Raw genomic sequence first — 16,195 nt, 5'->3', positions numbered from 1 at the left:
GGCGCCTGGAACCACAACACTTCAGGCAGAAACCATTCTTGTAGAGGTTCATTCTTTTCGTTCCTTAAATGTTTTTCTGCTGAATTTCATACACTCCTTAAGCGAGTGACTCGAATTGGTTCCATGAATGGGGCAGCTCACATCGACAATGTTAGAATTCAAGTCGTTTGTGATGTCTGTTTTCTTAGTAGACACAGTCGTTTGACGATAAGGGTTGCGTAATCCAGTCTTGTACCTCTGCTGGGCCGTCAGTGAGTTTCCGGATCCATGGCCAGCGTTAGTAGAGGAAGTCTCGAACAGATGACTGGGATCGTTGCGCGCACGCGCGAGATCTCTCAGGAATCTTGTAAATACAGAGAATGGCACTTGTGAGACACAATTGTTCATCTTGTATTTGTCACATTCTGCAGCCCACTTTTCACGGAAACGCTTTGGCAGTTTATGTACAAACTCATTGATGCCACTGGACGTGTCATAGTATGAAAACGCTGTACCAAACACAGGGTCACATTTCACTGATTCCACTTCTGCTGCTAGGTCGCACAAGTCAAGGTATTTCTTGCGATCACCATCTGTGAGAGTTACAAAATTGTTTATGCGCTTCTTAAGTGACAGTTAATAGTTTCTGCACTCCCATATTCACGGTCCAAGCGTTCCCATATATCCTTGACAGCTTTCTCTGGGTTCCGTGAATTTTGTAGCTCGGATATTCTCAGCTTGTATTCTAGATTCTGGTCCAAGATGATTTACTAACAAGTCCAAGTGTTCCAGTGTTGTTGCACTGATTTCATTCATTACGTTCATGAAACTGTACTTCCAAGTAAGGTATCTTCCCGGATCATCATTAAAGTTCCAAAGTCTCTTAGGCAGGAACTGGTTCTTAGCAACTAATTTTGCCAAGTCTGCAGCGTCCGTTGAAGTTTGCATAGGGGTAAACGGAACAGCACTTGGATTCAGTTCATTAGTCTTCCTTTCTGGAGCACACAAGGAAGGTGGAGTTTGCCTTATTTCCTGAGGGAAAGGTTTGTTGTTATTAGACGCATGAAGATCCACTTCAGCCGGAACTTCCGAAGGAGGGGTGCGATCATTGTTGTTATCCTGCATGTAACGAAGCACATGGAGCTTGGATGACAAAGAAGGTTTAAAGCTGCCTTGATCGCTCTCCATAGATCTTGAGCTTGAATGAGAAAAGTCTAACACTTGACGAATTGCACTTAGTCCAGATTCAGCTTCTTCAAGCTCACGCTTCACGTTCAAAAGGTTCCTACTGGCTTTCAGAGCAGCTTCTTGTCTAATGAGCTCAGCCTCCTCAGCTGCATACTTTAAACGAGCCTTCGCTTTCTCAACATTAGCAGAATGTTGCATCCAGACAGCGGTGAGGTGACTTGATCCGGATCTGTGCGAGGGAACTAATGACGGTGCCTTTTGATGACTCCATCTTCGGCAGTGCGGACTGTAACTGTTCGATAAAAGCAGTAGTCTTGACATGTAAAGATGCTCGAATAAGTCTGTGTGAAGACTGTTAATTGCACTTTCTACACTTCTGTGACCTTTCAAAAATGCTTCATAACTGTTACTAAGAACTTCATAATTTTCCAAATGTTTCTGTACACTGTCAAAAATCTGTTGACTCTGTACGAGCTCTACACCATGTTCTGACTCAAATAATACGATCAATATCTCATGGATAGCTTTGATGTAAAGCTTAAAACACTTTCCTCAAACTGGTGAGATCCTTGTGCTGTCATCTTCCTAGTCTGGCGAAGCTCCATACAAATGGCCAGGAATTAAGAATTTTTCACTGTACCGTTTATTGGACAAACCTCGTGAGAGGGTGAAAAACTACAAATTATAAAAGCATATTAAGAATTTGACACAATATCAAAATCTTAAGCAATTATACAAAATTAAAAGCGTAACTTTAAAATGTGAGCTAAACAGGCCTATGCCTACCGCATGCTGAAAATGCGCGGTTTTACAAAACATTGTATTATCAGAATTTAAACATGATAAAAAATATTGCGTAATACTATTAGATAGAGATGATCAAGTTAGATATACATGTAAATTTAGGTAAGACAATACAAAACTTACTTCTTAGGGAGGCCAACTACGCCAGATTTAACAGCAAAATCGAGAGGCAAACCGCATGGCCGCCACAATTAGAATTAAAAGAATATCGAACCCTATCGAAATAAAATATATAATACGGAAACGGCACAATGCTACTCCAAATACAGTTTTTGTCTGATTATAATAAAATGTGGCATGCAAGAAGACTACACTAAGAACATAAAGAGACTTAATCAAGGATCATAATTCTATTTATTGCTGTTGAAAAGTTTCAATTTTCAACTGCTTATGTACTTTTCTCTTCCTTTGCTATAAGTACAAACCAGTAGAGCTTCAGTCTCGACAGAGATTTCTGTTTTTTTTGGGGGGTATGCTAGAGCATCAACGATTGTTAGAAATGTGGGATAAATAAAGCCCGTTATACATAAATGACCCAACATACTTGACGGTGATAAGTGAATGGCAATAGGCGCGGTTACAGGAAGTTTTCCCAGGAATGAGGCGTCTATATCAACAAGAGGCCCACTGGCCTTATAGGTCACCTGAGTATCATGTAACAACTTTCCAGCGATTGTATTTGGTTCGTGTTTTAATCCAAAAGCCATGAAATTCACAAATTTCGAAAGAAGCACCATTGCTTATCAAAGGGCAGATTTCAAAGCATTAATTTATTTTTAGTCAAAGTACCCCCCTGGTACAGGCCCTGAAATTATCTTTTTTGAAAGAGGCCCCTTTCTTCATTATAAGGCCAGCATTTTTTTATGTTTAGGTTTAGTTATGAACATTAGAATAAAAAAGTCCCGAAGGAGAAGGAAATAAATTTTTTTTTTGATAAATCCATTATTAGCATTTGTACATTCTTTTTTATGCTATCCTTATAGGCTTCATCATCTGCTAGTTTGGGCCAGTTATATAAATTTTGTGATGTTGGTCAAAATACATTTTAAAAAATCAACTCTTTAAAAGTCTTTCAATATATCTTCATTTTTTTAATATGTGTTAGGTGAATGTGTAGACATTGTTCTAAAATTTACTTGATGCCTAAAATTCCTATCATAAAACAGACAGGGAGTATTGGGGAGTAGGGTGAACATTTTTTCAATTAAGTGTGAAATAATTTTTCTGGCTGATACAAATGATACTACATGCCTATATATATTTGTATATTCTTGCCTTTTAATAGTTGATTTTTTTTTTATTTCTTCAGGTTATTGTTTTTTTCTTCCTCATATGGACTTAACTTCTCCCATAGTTACATTTGATGCATAAGCAACCCTTTTCTGAAGAATGATACTGTAAGCTACAACAGAGACCTAAACAATGTCGCTGGCAATATGCAATAGCTACCACGGGCAGTTTAAAACCTCGTCAGCATTTTATTTGTCCTTTGAACGGGTGAAACCTTTTGAAAGGCACTCTTATCGATGAATTTTACACTAAACCAAGCTATCTTCTCAGATTTTGCTTTATTTACCCGCCGTTTCATCGTAAAAATGGAAGTGCTAGTTCGTAAATTTGAAAATCTCGATCCTGACTCAAATTCGACATCGGAATTTTTGTTCTTTTCTGAAAATTCAAAACCTTGAGCGGAAGGTTTGTAAAACTGAAAATAAAATAAATCCTGGCCTTAAATATATAATTAGATCATTACCATATTAACCAGAAGCAAAGGATAAGCTGTTCAAATAATTCATGCATTTCACTATATAATCATTAGAGCCCCACCCTAAAACAAGAACCCCTGACCCTGGGGCCATAAAATTCACAATTTTGGTAGAGGCACTCTTGCTCATCATAACTATGTACTTAGTTAGTTTATTTAATACCCAGGAGCAGAGAAGAAGATTTTCAAATAATTCATGTATTTTCACTATATAATCAATAGAGCCCCATCCTTACACCAGAACCCCTGACCCTGGGGCCATAAAATTCACAATTTTGGTAGAGGCACTCTTGTTCATCACAACTATGTACTTAGTTGGTTTATTTAATACCCAGGAGCAGAGAAAAAGATTTTCAAAGAAATAATGCATTTTCACTACCTACTTATTCAGCCCTGCCCTAGCACTAGAACCCCTGACCTCAGGGCCATGAATTTCACAATTTTGGTAGAGGACTCATTGCTTATTACAATCATGCAAACAGTTTGACTGCTTGATGTCCAGGAATAAAGAAGAAGATTTTTAAAGATTGCATTCGTTTTAGTGGTTTGGGCCCACCCCTCAGGCCCCAGGGGGCAGGGACCATGAAATTCACAATTTTTGTTCCCCTTCACCCACAGATGATGTGTAAAAATTTGGTTGAAATTGGTTCAGCGGTTTCAGAGAAGAAGCTGAAAATGTTAAAATGTTAACACACGACGGACGCCGACGGACAAACACAGATGGCAATAGGTCACCTGAGTGACTCAGGTGACCTAAAAATATTTGTAGAAGCAACTCAAGGGGCCAATGGGCCACATCGCTCATCTGAGCATAGTGGCTAGGATAAAGTAGAAATTGGTTACTATTGAAAAGTTAAAATACAAAAGTAGTCCAAATCAAGGCTTTGCTATTCTTCAGTAGGTATTTAAAGAATTTTTCTATATATTTCTATGTAAAATTTTGATAGGCTTTTTGGCCCCGCCATACCCCGAGGGCCATGATTTGAACAAACTTGAATCTACACTACCCGAGGAAGCTTCCATATAAATAAATATCAGATGGCGGGACAGTCTTCTCATCCCAAGATGGACAAGAATCCAACATATACACCGTTGCTGATCTTCACACATTTTTGACTCTATGCTTTCTACTGACTTATCAATTACACCTTGTGAGGTATCATCTGCATACATATTTACATGAGAATGTTTCAGTGGTTGTGGAAAGTCATTTATGTACAAAATAAAAAATAGTGGGCCTAAAATAGAACCTTGCGAAACTCCCAATATCAGATAGATCTCCTTTCCAAATAACCCTCTGTACACGATTTGCTAGGTACGATTTAAACCATTCAAAAGTATCGTCACATATACCAAATGATTTAAGTTTGTGCAATAAAACCTTGCGATTGACAGTATCAAATGCTTTCCTTAAATCGATGAAAAGTACACCAGTAAGTTTTCCTTCATCAATATTTTTTAGCCATCTATCTACTACAGAAATTTCACACGAGTGCTTAGGTCTAAAACCAGACTGACAATTTGTTATTTAAGGAATTTACCGACAAATACTCATAAAATGAAATAGAAAACTGACCAGTCAGCAAGGGCCCCGCCATGGATAGAATTTTAAGGGTGCAACTTACGGAATGATTAAAAAATGTACGAAGAATAACAACAGCAACTGTATTCTTAAAATTTCAAGATAATTCCTGAATATTCAAAAACCTATAAATAATATCCTTGTATTTACATTAGGCAGTAAAGAACAACTTTGAATAGGGTGAATGCACCATGCATCGGATACATTCCTTGCTTCGGACAACTTTAGACAATAAATTCTCTTTCAACTTAAGAGTTCCGTGTATTTATTTGTTTCTGTCTAGAACCTGAAGATTTAAATTTTTAAATGATACCGATTGTTATTATCATGTTGTGATAAAAATACCCCGAGATTGGCCTTGAAGATACGTCATATTTTACACCATCAAAGGGGAATAACCAGAAATTTCTGATTTTGCGATTTTTAGAGTTATCGTTCTTAAAATTCGACTTCAGCGGAACGAGTCAGACTTTGGTAAATAAAGTCAAAGATTGGAAATTTTACATAAATTTTTAAGAAATTTTACTTCAATGTTCGTATAATTCTTTATAGAGCTGGTTTTCACTAGTATGTTCATTTCTCCGTACATCGGACACAAATTAACCATGCATCGGACACTTTCCGATGCAATGGTAAGTACTACCATTTTCATACAGAACCAAGCTGATAGCTGTTTTTTGCGGAAAAGGAAAATAAAAACTCTAAATTTTCAGTCAAAATACAAGTTATCGATATATGACGTCTGGAATTTGACTCAATTTATTTCTACAAACCAGAATATGATAAACCATGGAAAAAGACGCGAATTACTGCATTATAAGCATTTTAAAGCATTTCTAAGGCAGAGTGAGGTCTCTTGAATCGTTCTATATTTGTGCAACGATATCGTCAATTAAATTTAAGTTGAGGGTTATTTCTTAGATAAAAGATAAAAATATATCCATATCAAGCATTTTAAAGCACTTTGATAAAGGTATGATATTTTTCTGGTCAAAATACCGTCTGTCCGATGCATGGTAAACAATGTCTGATCCATGGTGAATTTTGAGGTATCACTAAAAACTCGATTTATAAGGATAATTTCTCAATAAAAGGCATATAATTGTGTCCACAATTGATATTTTAATCACAAACTAAATGTTAAACTCCATTTTGATAATTTTCCGTCGGTAGCGATATCGCTAGAACTTGCTGAAGTACAAGGGTATCCGATGCATGGTGAATTCACCCTATATATATTTAAACAATAATGTAGCTTATCTTATATAAAATGCCAGCCTTCAATGAATGCAAATATCATGAAGGCTTGACCTTAACTTCAAACAAACAGCAGTTGCAGACAAAGGTTTTCATTAATCTTTAAGTGACAGATAAAGAAAAGCCTACTAAATTGACCTGCCTAAGATGGCATAGGGAACAAGAGCAGCTCTATGTCTCGGGATGATAATGTATCATTATTTTAGAAAAGTACCAACTTGCTTCAATGAAAACTTCAGGTCAACTTATAGTTCAAATATCAGTAATTAAGATTTATAGAAAGGGCTAAAGAATATTCAATGAAAATTATGGTGTACAGGCCTGCATGAGGTTTACTGTACAAAACACTTATATAAATAGAATCCATACCTTTTCAGGCGATGCAACCGACGACTCAATCCCTACCTCGCAATGATATATTGCAGTTTACTTCCGCCCAGGGCACTTTGATGTCGGAAACCCTATCTCGCACGCAGGCAACTTCCGCCCAGAGCACTTTGGAAGGCCTCGGCAACAATCACAAAGTAGAAAGCGCACTGGTAAATACGGTTCAACTTTGCCAGCAAACTTTACTGCAAGTAACGCTAAAAAGCGAACCTTCATCAAACTTTAGCTTGCAGTCGGCCATGGCAGTATGTCAATTCAAGTTAACGCGTTCCCCTCCATGTTGTACCCAGTACGTACCAGCAGTGACGCAAGCCAAATGTCTAGGCAATCATTCGGGGTGCCAGCATCGTCGATCTCCGACATCGATATCATTTCACCAGAAGTTTGGCAACAGATAGTAGCAGGTAAAGACGTGAATTTAAACACTCTACTCATTCCAAATTATGAAACACTGCTAAAATGAAAACTCAAGAAAAAGATGAGAGATTACAAAGAACTCTTTCTTGAGACGAGTTTATAGTTGCTTTCGGCGGATTTAAAAGAATTATGTGTTCAGCATTCCCGTCTAGGGCAGAGGAGTTAGATTTGTACCTTGCACATGTCGAAAATGTCACTGTGTTTCTTCATTTTTCTTATAGAAGTGACATATATTCCGTGGTATTATGATATGACACTAGCAGTGATACACTTGCATTTTTAGCAGCGTTACCATTGTAATTCTAGTGTGAGGATTCCAGTGAATTTTTTCTATATTCCTCCTGGGAGAATGGATTTATAGAGATGCCTGGCTGAGGGTGGCAGTCCAGCTGTACTGATGGTGGCATTACCTTTGAAGTCCTTTTGACCGGTAAGTGGAATGGTATAAATTTAACACTGATACAACTGATTCGCAGTGATACCCATTAATGTGACCATGTTTCCTTCATTTCAAAGTAATTTAATATATCTAAAAACTTAGTTTATAGACTAAGGTTTTTAATCTTAAAACATTTTCAAAGTTGCATGAATGGGGTATTATAGTATTTAAGGAAGACCCATACTTTTCAGGAATCGGTTTTAATTTTACACATTGACATAAAATTTTATATATACGTGTATATGTATACTGAATAATCTTTCTTGTATAAGGGGACGACCGTTTGATTCGGGGGGGGGGGGGGGGGGGGGCTGGCAGATTTTGGAAATAATCTGTCCCTGAAAATGTTGAAAATAAATAATATAATATAATATAAATAAATATTGTAAAACTACCTTTTTTTTACGTGCAATTTCATTTCAAAAGTCTTCCAATTCAAATTTTTTTGGCTCGCTTCGCTCTCCATTTTAGAATCAAATAGTATTTCAAATCAGATTACCAGACTGGATACGTAAGTCAGTTTATCAACATGACTATGTGCACTTAGTAGGTGCGATGAATAACTTTTAATACAAACCAATTCTTATACACCACAAAAGATAAATTTCCATGTCGAATAATTACCGGTATACTTTCCGGATAAATCAATACAAAATATACACTGGCGGATTTAAGGTAGACGTACATGTGTACGACCCCAGGCCCTCCCTTCAAATTTGAAAGTATGATACGAATAATAATAATGCCATACTTTACGACAATACCAATATTTCTGTGTCTAGTTTTACTCTTAGAATACACAAAAACCCAAGAGCTTCAGGGGGCTTTGCCCCCTGGGCCCTTTTCATTCAAAGTATGATATGACTTAATAATTTCATACTTTGGTACACATCTAACCAATTCCTACAAAAGTTTTACTCATACATATTGAAAAACCCAAGAGCTTCAGGTGGCTTTGCTCCCTGAACTTACTTCATTCAAAGTACGGTATGGCCAGTATTAATTATGTCATACTTTGGATCCCTAATAACCAATACCACTATAACAGTGCCTGGTTTTACTCTTAAAATACACGAAACCCCAAGAGCTTCGAGGGGGGGGGTATACTCCCTTGGCCTCCACCAGGGCTTCGCCCAAGACCCACTTGGGCCCTTACGGCGGCCCCAGACCTCTTGCCTAAACAAAGTTGTACCTGTCCCCTCACCAAATCCTGTATCCGAATATGGTATATAAATGATAAGTCTTATAGAATTAATTGATCAAGGTACGGTAAACCATAGAAGAAAATAAATAATCTGTTCTTGATAATCGTGAAAATAAATATAAATCTGTCCTTGATAATCTTGAAAAAAATAATCCGTCTCGAAAAAAATTGCCAGGCCCCGCCCCCCTCAGGATCAAATGGTCGTCCCATAATTCATAGATAGGTGATACTGAAATCTGAGACACTTAAGAAAGACGAGGTGGAAAATGACAACGTTGATGCAACACACTTACTTGATGCCACTGGAGATGATGCAACACAACTTATTGACCTTCCATCAGCCAATAGATGCCTCAAGTCCCTAAAAGCATGGGAAGTTCATTGTAGAGAAAAACTCACACATTTACAGATTGCCACCTATCTGTGCCAAAGTGAAGATGCTTTAGGAGCTCTTGATTCTCAGCTGAAGGAAATTTTGAGTGCCTTTAACAGCTGTCTCTATACGGATAGTGGACTTTGTACAGAAGCTGTAGATAGAAGGACAAAGAAGGCTGTATAAAGACCATCAGCACAAAAAGATGTTCCAAGTAAAAGAATCAAAATTCAAAAAAAACATGGAAATGGAAAAGTAAGAAGCCAAGAAGAGAGCATAAAAGGCCACCACTAAAGTTTAAAAAAAAGATAAATTTTAATTTATTAAACGAAGTAAAATAACACTCATAAATTAATATCATTATTATATGGGAAAGATTAAAAATCGAAATTGTTCTCATTTAGGCAGGCCCGGGAATCATTTAATTTTCTTTCTCAACTGTATGGAAGATGGAACAGGCACCCATGATGCAAATTGATGGATCAGAAGTACTGACTACCTCACTGCAATCCTAATCTTTTTTCAAACCTTGAGTTGTTCAATCGTCAGAATTTGTGCGTTTTGGGACACCATCAACGATTGGTTAACCAGATGATGTAGTTACTCACTTTTACACATATTGAACCTGGTCATTTGAAAGCATTTATCTAATACTATTATCTGTCATACTCATCAACATCTACCGATACGGTTTCATTAACCTCAGCAAAGACTTCATAAAAAAGGCTTTGACACATGCACCTCGGCTCCTGGGGAGTCTACCTACTGCACAACAAGCTGCTTCTTCATCTGTCACTCCAACAGAAACACCTCATGCTTCTACACCTAATTTAAATGACGAGCGCTTGGCGAAGGAACAGTCACTACCTTTGTTTACGTCTTAGGTATGACGCGGCGCCGCGAACGAAAATCGAACCCGGTCCGCCCGATCCGCCCGATCATGTAGATTTTGATATAGATTGAATGTTGAAATCGGTCGACACGATAACATACCTAAGATTATTAGATCATGTTTTTGTTGTAATCCCCAAGATGTAGATTTTGAAATGCCCACTGTATATTGATTTTGAAAAAAAAGTATCATTATACTAAGACAAGTGTCTTTAAATGAATTCAGCTGTTAAGTTCCAATAATATTTAAGATCTCTTAAATTTTGGCAAAATATTGAATGCTGTAACAATTTTAAGAAAAAACTAGAAAACTGACCAGTCAGCAAGGGCCCTGCCATGGGATAGAATTATAGGGGTGAAGCTTACGGAATGATTAAAAAATATATGAAGAATAAGCAACTCTATTCTTAAAATTTAAGATTAGGTGCCAATTCACAAATATTTTATGGGTCTACAACAGAAATAGGGCTAATTACATAGGAAAGTAATTAATTAAATTACAATTACTTAAAAAACCTTTCAATTAAAATACCATTACCATTACAAGATTTTGAAATGTAATTAAGTAAATTACAATTACTTTGCAAATGTAATTAATTAAATTACACATTACATTTGGAAGAAAACACTTTATCAAACTATACCAGAAAAACATGTATATACAAATATTTACATTTGCAAATGTTTTCCTTTATATAACACTACTGAAAGCAAGCGTTTTTATAACTGTATAAATACAGGTACGGGGTCAAGAGGTCATAGATGTTCATATAGATAAACGTTCGACGTAATTTCTCAGTGACGTCATAGAGGGTGACGTCCACGCGCGTTCAGTGGATTACATACATGCCGTTGGGTTTGAAAAATAATGTATTTCACACGTTAAAAGTCACAATCAGGCAAATTTAAAGTATGAATAAGTCACAAATGTAAATATAAGTAATAAGGTATCATTTTTTGAGTGTTATTGGGATGTAAAACGGGTTGGCACATGATCAAATCTTCCATAAAGCCATTCGGACTTTATAGGATTTGATCACGTGACCAACCCGTTTTACATCCCAATAACACTCAAAATATGATACCTTATTTCTTAAATGCATCTTGATTAAAAAGTCTTGAAAGTTGACTAAGAATACTTATAACAATGCTGAGCTACATCTTTTTGTCCACCGCTTGAAAAGTGGAGGATATTAATTTTGGTCTGTCCGTCCGTCATTCTGCCTGTCTGTAACGCTTTCGTTTCCACGCGATATCTCGTGAACCCTTTCTAGTATGAGCTTTCGCAGGCGTTTCCTGAGGATTTGCTGTGGCATTCTCAAAATCTGCTGCATCTTTGTGAAATGTCGAATTCTCATGATCTACCAATGCACTGGTTCTAAAATTGTTCGAACCTTTGATGAAGTTTATAGGATATTTTGCTCGACCTTTTCCATGTTCATCATATGCTATACAGATTTTACAGAACATGAGCTGACCATCAAATTTCAGTCACTTCCATTCATTAAGCCAATTGTTGTCAAATTTTCTCTCCGTCTTCTTTTCTTTTTCATGTTGCTCTTTCTCACCTTCCTCTCCGTCAACTTATCTTTTTGCCGTTGTGACCCATTTAATCGGCCACATTCTTCAAGATGACATGATCAAACAGGATTGTAAAGTTCGGAAATTTTCCAGGTACGGGTTTGAGTACTATGTGTTTTGTTTATGTTTCCGCCCAAGTCAGTGGAGGAGCATTTTAACATGTGCTTGATCTTTTCCTAGCCTCACAGGAGTAAGAAATTATTTAAATGCATAACATTTCATGAAAAATAATGTTTAGGACATATTTGAATTGTTTTATACCTATGATACTGTTAAATTCACCTGTCTGGATAATTTTTAGCAAAATGTCAGTCTGTTTGTCTATAGTCATGAACGAGAAATTATTGTCAATGTCAATTATTATGTTTTTTGGTAAATCTAGATGATATGTATGTCAAATGTTTATGATTCTTTTTTAATTGTTTGTAGTTTTTTACCCTCTTCACGAGGCGGAGTGTCAGTTCCAAAATAAATCTGGAAATATTACAGTAAAAAATCTTGTTTATTCGGCTCATTGTATGGATCAAGGTCTCAGGAAACAAGGAATCATGAGCAGTGTGGGCAAGAAACTCTTTGATGAATCCGCATCTCGAGTAAGTTCTAAACTAACAGAAACACTATTACATCACACTGCAAAAGTCGAGCAGATCCGTGCACAGATGAAGTATGCAGAAGAAGAAGCAGAATTGATCAGACAGGAGGCTGCCATCAAGGCCAGCAGAACTGTGTTAACACGTAAGAAAGAACTGAAAGCAGCAACCTTAGGGTAAGAAGCCGTGAGAAAGGTTTTGGAATTTTCAGACGTTGGTGAAAGCGTTTTTGGTGAATATCAAGATCCCAATAAAGAACATTTGATGTAGCGATATTTGAATGAAAATATGAGAATAAACACTCCCCCACCTGATCAAGTGCTGAATGAAATACCTTCCCCTGCAATTGTAGACGCGTACGATGATATTAAAGTGTCCGAACCTATACAGAACTCACTGATTTCCGTTGTTCCCTAGGTTTTGCAACAGACTAACACAAAGCAGGACACTGCATTCGGTCTTGCAAAGGCAGTAGTAAAAAACCAAATGATTCCACAAAGACTTTGGAAATTCAGTGGTGAACCTGGACGGTATATGAACTGCAAACACAGTTTTCTAAATGTTATGAAAGACATCAATTCTAGCGTACTTTGCTTATACATGTAATTCTGAACATGCATTTATATAGTTAAGAAAATCATGCTATGTCGTGCGCAAGCGTTTAATGTCAGGAGGATATATATTAACAGATAAATATAAGATATTTTAAAAACAGATCACCATTTCAGTCTTTAGTTGCTTCTTAAAAGGAACAATAAATTGGTTTGCGGCCGATTTTTGTCGCTTGCGTCAGTATATGTTTCTTGTTGTGCCTGTTTCGGATGAAGGGAGTTGAATGTGTGAAACTGTTTCCCCACTTAACAGCAAGTGTTCAATACATTGATTTCGCATCAACCTTTTATGACATCATTGACAAATCCTGTCAAACATCTAATGACAGACATAAGGGATCCTATTTATATGGTTGTAGGTATGTATTGCTTTATATAGCATTATCTATAAAAACATTTGCAAATGTAAATTTATGCCATACATTTGTGTTGAAACAAATCAGATGCAGTATGTATGAATATGCTCAGATTCACATTGATCAGAAATCTTGTTAGTAAAAGATTGAAATCCATGGATTCAATTAAATACCAAGAAATTACCCTAAATAGTTTAACATTTGTTATGAATGCAATATATATTGCGTTCTATAATATATACAATGTATCTGAAATTTGGATCATTTTTAAAAGTACACCAGTCACTGCACATTGCATGGTAACCAAAACGTGAGGTACAATCTGAGATAGGCCTTCTGGAACATCATCGCTTGTTCTAGCCCTGGACAGGGTATACTGCAGATCACTAAATTTTCGCGACACCTTATTTTCGCGATAGTAATTGACTCTTTATAAGCGAGACAAAATTTTCGCGAGTTATGGTTATTGCTTTATATATTCTTAAGGAATACTATTATACGCGAGAATTAAATTTTCAGGAACACACTGTCTCGCGTAATTACCCCGTAATTACGCGAAAATAAAGTTCTCGCTAATAAAAAGTGATTTACAGTACATTGTGCATCTAAACAGGTATGGAAATTACTGATGATTGCGATTTCAGTTCCTTCCATTTTGCACCTAATGCTTAAAGCTTTTTAGATATTCCCCTTTTTTATATGACTTTTTTCATCTTTCTTCTGTAGTCCAAGGAAGTCCAATTTTAAAGTAGATAGAGTGGGGGAGTCATTGACAGCATGGATAACTTGTACAGAATGGCCGCAGTCTCTCATTTTATGTGGCATGGACACTTCCATATCTGGCTCCATCGCCTGGCTGGATCAATCCCAGTTTTTGGAACACTGATGGACTGGTATCACGCCCTCTCCATGGTTGTCACAAACACTGCAGCTTTTGCTTCGGATCTCGTACTGCAGGATTTTACCCGTCTGCTTCCCAATTAGTGTTTCATGCCCTGTATCATATTGAAGATAAAAAATCCGGCTGAGCTGCTAACAGTTAATGGTTATTATGTCATCTGTCACACAGGACATGATTTACTTACAAATTTCAAAAATCTAAAAAAAAAAAAGCCAAATGATTTACTTGAAAACATAACTATAAATTAAAGATGCATGCAGCTGATATTTTTGTTTGCAATTGAGCAATTGCGTTGATAATTTTACACGTAGACCTTTTGTGTACCTTTTCAGATCACCTTAGCTGAAAGCTATTATCACCTTTTGTTCGTCGCCTGTCCGTCTGTAAACTTTTACATTTTCAACATTTTCTCAAGAACTACTTGGCCAATTTTTACCTAACTTGGTACAAAGCATTATGAGAAAGAGGAGTTTTAATTGATAGGGGTTGTGTAGATTCTAAATTATATAAATCCTGACACCCGAGGTTAGGATGGGACCACAATAGAGATCCAAATATTACATTTAAGTACATAAGAAAAATCTTCTTCTCAAGAACCTTTGGGCTAGAGAAATTGAAACACATACAGAAGCATCTTGGGATAGTGTTAATTCTTGAAATCACGACCCTCGGGGTATGGCGGGATCACTATAGATATTACAAAGGTGGAATCTTGTGAAAAACAGCATGGCCAACGTTGCTCAGATGAGAAATGTGGCCCATAGGCCTATTGTGATGTAATCTGTAATTATTTCTTTTATCATATCTGATAACTGTTATATCTAACTGAACTCATCCTGCTCCACGGGTCTGCCAACCAGCATCATAGCTGCACTCCAATATGTCAGACATCTGTACTTCCTTCTGGAGCGACCTTGTGCAGGATTTCTTGGCTTCCTATTCTATAATATCGCATATAATATTATCCTTTTTTGCGATGGTTTTCTGGTTTATGGCTGGAATATCGCAGGTTGTTAAAAATTAATTGAAGTGGCTTGGTCCCATGCCAGAATTGATCTTGCCTGAAAGAAGAAATATGCAAGACATTTAGCAACAAGATAATTTTTAAAGATGGCCTTAGTACATAAGAAGTTTGAGATGACAAAAGGAGGGGTGGTTATTATCATTTTTACAGATTAAATCAATTGCACCTGTCTGTATTTACTAAATCGTTCTCAATAGTTAAAAATGAGTAAATCTTATTAGAAACTTTTAGAACACTTGTGATTTATAATCACTGTCCTAAAAGAGACGAGAGAGAGAGGTGATAGGCTTTGCTATAGTAATAGCGTAATTTGGTGGTAAAAAGCGGAAGTTTTACGCCAAAAGCGGAAGGGTAGGCAGGTCTACAATTACATGTATAATCAAAAGTTGTCATAATGAAACATAAATTTGCTCATTAAAATTCAATTTTGGAAATGAAAAAAAATTTGTTCTGATATAATCATTAATTCAATATCATAAATAACTTACAACTTCAGATTATGATAATTATAAATATTCCATATGCGTTCCTTTGATTTCCATTTGGGTCCATTTTGATCCACTATGGAAAATTGAATGACCCCCAGCAATTTTAATTCTGAAATGCTATTTCTGTTAAAGTTTACATTAAACTATCAAATATGTAAAACCACACAAATATACATGCATGCTGTTTATAGTTTTAGCGCAACAGAGAAAAAAAACAGACAAAATTAAAACACCAGACCTTTTATCAAATTCAGGAAATTTTTGAAAACTCCATAAATATTCTTTATTACATCAGTCAGACAAACGGAAAGTACTTTTCTTTTATCATATTCTATAACTTGTAGCAGACTTGTCAAAA

The 16,195-nt window shown here is 36.4% G+C and overlaps 1 pseudogene; it reads right to left on the bottom strand.

Annotated features, from left to right (window-relative positions):
* Positions 1-12,850: 12,850 nt before the first annotated feature.
* Positions 12,851-15,411, bottom strand: LOC134278959 (uncharacterized; annotated as a pseudogene).
* Positions 15,412-16,195: the final 784 nt, after the last annotated feature.

Source organism: Saccostrea cucullata, unplaced genomic scaffold, assembly GCF_032062105.1.
Source record: "Saccostrea cucullata isolate Sc308-1 unplaced genomic scaffold, CSIRO_AGI_Scuc_v1 ctg980, whole genome shotgun sequence".
Lineage (NCBI taxonomy): Eukaryota > Metazoa > Mollusca > Bivalvia > Ostreida > Ostreidae > Saccostrea > Saccostrea cuccullata.
Note: the sequence above shows the minus strand (reverse complement) of the source record. Positions and strands in the feature narration are given on the sequence as shown.